The sequence below is a fragment of the Salminus brasiliensis genome, chromosome 6 (genome assembly GCF_030463535.1).
Source record: "Salminus brasiliensis chromosome 6, fSalBra1.hap2, whole genome shotgun sequence".
NCBI classification, from domain to species: domain Eukaryota; kingdom Metazoa; phylum Chordata; class Actinopteri; order Characiformes; family Bryconidae; genus Salminus; species Salminus brasiliensis.
In genome coordinates, this window is record NC_132883.1 from 44,340,176 (window position 1) to 44,343,070 (window position 2,895).

A 2,895-nucleotide genomic window follows, 5' to 3' on the forward strand; every position below is an offset into this window, starting at 1 on the left:
CAAATAAACATAAAGTCAGTGGTCAGTGAGAGTGTCTACCTGTAATTAACTCTATATAACATTAGAATAAACCCAAATCAGCATAAAGTCAGTGGTCAGTGAGAGTGTCTACCTGTAATTAACTCTATATAACATTAGAATAAACCCAAATAAACATAAAGTCAGTGGTCAGTGAGAGTGTCTACCTGTAATTAACTCTATATAACATTAGAATAAACCCAAATCAGCATAAAGTCAGTGGTCAGTGAGAGTGTCTACCTGTAATTAACTCTATATAACATTAGAATAAACCCAAATCAGCACAGCAGCTCCATTATGTAATGACATTAGTACAGGATGGTGAAACTGATCTGTCAGCAGTTGTAAAGGTGAGCTGTATTGATGTCTAATCCTCTGACGACTCTGAACATGAGCGTGTTTTGCTGGAGTGCCTTACGTAACCTTCATCAAGGAGGTAAAACATGGGTGATGTCAGCAGCGATAAAGGCTGGGCATATGATATTTTGCATATTCAGTGTGTTTACCCCTGCGCGGCTTCCAAAAATGTGTGTATCCCATCAAAACACACTCTGGGAGCACTAAACCGGCAGCTTCTCGCCTCGCAATGCAGAAAATAGAGTGTTCTTTCCTCTACAGTCTAGTTTAGTTCAGCAGCGAGACGTATAATCATGCAAGCCCCCAAACCAAACCCGTAAAAATACACGAAATGGACAAAAGTATTGGGACACCTGCTCATTATTCATTGTTTCTTCTAAAATCAAAGCTATTAAAAAGAGCTGACCCTGCTTTTGTTGGAGTAACTGTCTCCACTGTCAATGGGGGAAGGCTTTCTACTAGATTTTGGAGAAGCATTGCTGTAAGGATTTGGTTGCATTCAGCATAAATCTGAACCTTGTTTCCAAGAAAGCAACAAAATAATGACTTTTCTGAGCGTCTTTGCTACGTTTAGTCACAATGCTCGGAGCTTCTGAAGCCCGTAATCAAGCTTATATTCCCTGTGATTGAATAGTGTCTCCAGGGTGATGAAGGTCAGACGCAGTGCTTTCTGCAAGCTCTGAAGAAGGAGAAGAAAGAACGAATCGCTCGTCTTGCGTCACGTCTGGACCGTGAGCTTCTGTGGCACCATGCGGAGAAGGTTCTCCAACATGACAATGAGTCAATAAGACGTGGAGGGACTTCACGACTTATTAAAACAACCATTAGAAGCTGTTGTGTCAAGCATTTTAGCTCTGTCATGGTTCTGTGATTGGTTTCGTACCTCCAGTGAAGTTCTGTCAGGGTCGTTCTCTTGTTCTTCTACTCATCATCAAATAACTGGACAGAGGTTCTCCAGACTCGTGTTCTTTGTTTGGATCTGGAGCTTCTTAATGGTTTGTTCTACTGAAGTCAGAGCTGTAGGTGGGTTACGTGGTTTGTGAGTAAGAATTAAGGCAGGATTCGTTTGATGAAGGAGTTCATTTGAACATATCTCAGTCCTGTTGTCTCAGAGGGATATGCTTGGTCCTACATCTTTTCTGGATGTAAAATCTTATGTTTAGACGTGCATCTCCATTTGTGGTGTTTTTCAGTTTTTGACAAAATGTAAATCTGGCATGATGAATGAAAATGCTTTTTGTGATTTCTTTCTTCCAAAATTTCCCAAAATTACCAAAATTTGGAATTTTCCAAAAAAAATTACTGTATAGAAAAATTTTCAAAATGCCCAATTTATTTTCCTATAACGTTCAAAATTTCCTAAAATTGTTAAATTTCTTTTATTTAAAAAAATCTAAAATGTATAAAAAAACACAGAAAAACCCCAAAACATTTTTTCTAGAAAGAAATTACATTTAAACTTTCAATTTCTAAAACAATTTCCAAAAAAGTTTCTAAATTTCTAAACAAATTACAAAAAATCCCAAACTTTCCAAATTGCTTCAGCTTTTTTCCAAATGTTTCAAAACATTCTCAAATTTATTTTCTTTCTAATGTTTAAAATGATCTCCCATATTTCTTTAAAATTGAAGATCATGTATTATATATAATATAAAAGTGGCTACAACAGGTAACAGGGCTCGCTTCACTGACCTTCACCACGTCCTCGTCTGTTGACCGGCATCCCACAATGTCCGACACGTCAGTAATGGTACTGTCCACCGCCACCGTCACCACTTTTACCGGCACGGCCACTGTCCTGCCGTTCAGCACGGCTGTGTTCAAAATCTCGGTGTCCTGAAAGAAAAGAGGAGGGAGTGTTTACAGTACGGTCTGAGCAGCCCCGCCCCTCAGCTGTGGTACGCCAATCAAGCCACGGGCTACAGTGTGGAGAGGAGGTTCTTTGGTATGATGTTCTGGACCTTTTATGACAAAACCTGAGATACAATAGCAACCACCTAGCAACACCATGAGATCCACCAAGTAACTACTTACTAACCCTATAGCAACCACCTCGTATACCACTGCAATCACATAGCTTAAACATTTTTCTGGACATTTCAGGACCAAACCTGAGATAGTAACCACCTAGCAACATCATAGCATTATAGCAATCACCTACCAACACCATAGCATCCACCTAGTAACTACTTACCAACCCTATAGCAACCACCTGGTATACCACTGCAATCACCTAGCTAAAACATTTTTCTCAGGACAAAACCTGAGATAGCGACCATAGCAACCACCTAGCAACATCATAGCAACCAGCAGGTAACACCCTTGTGACCACACAGCGAAAACCTAGGCTACTATTGCATTAGCTTACTACCGTAACACTCAACTGTGACGCCCGCAGCGTGACGCAAGGTCTGTTTCGGGAAGGTTCCCTGCTGCAAAGCCGGAGCAAAGCTGGAGAGAAGCCGGAACCCGGAGCGCGAGCGCGAGAGCGAGAGCAGTCTGGAGAGAGCTGTGAGCTGT

At 40.9% G+C, this 2,895-nt stretch overlaps 1 protein-coding gene across 1 annotated transcript in view; it reads right to left on the reverse strand.

The window, feature by feature from the left end:
* The window catches only part of LOC140557020 (transmembrane protein 132C-like), a 31,717-nt gene extending 29,513 nt beyond the window's left edge, over positions 1 to 2,204 (reverse strand). The window contains exon 1 of the mRNA XM_072681148.1: positions 2,068 to 2,204. The gene's annotated coding sequence lies outside the window, so the exon portion shown is untranslated. The remainder of the gene's footprint in view (positions 1 to 2,067) is intronic.
* Positions 2,205 to 2,895: the final 691 nt, after the last annotated feature.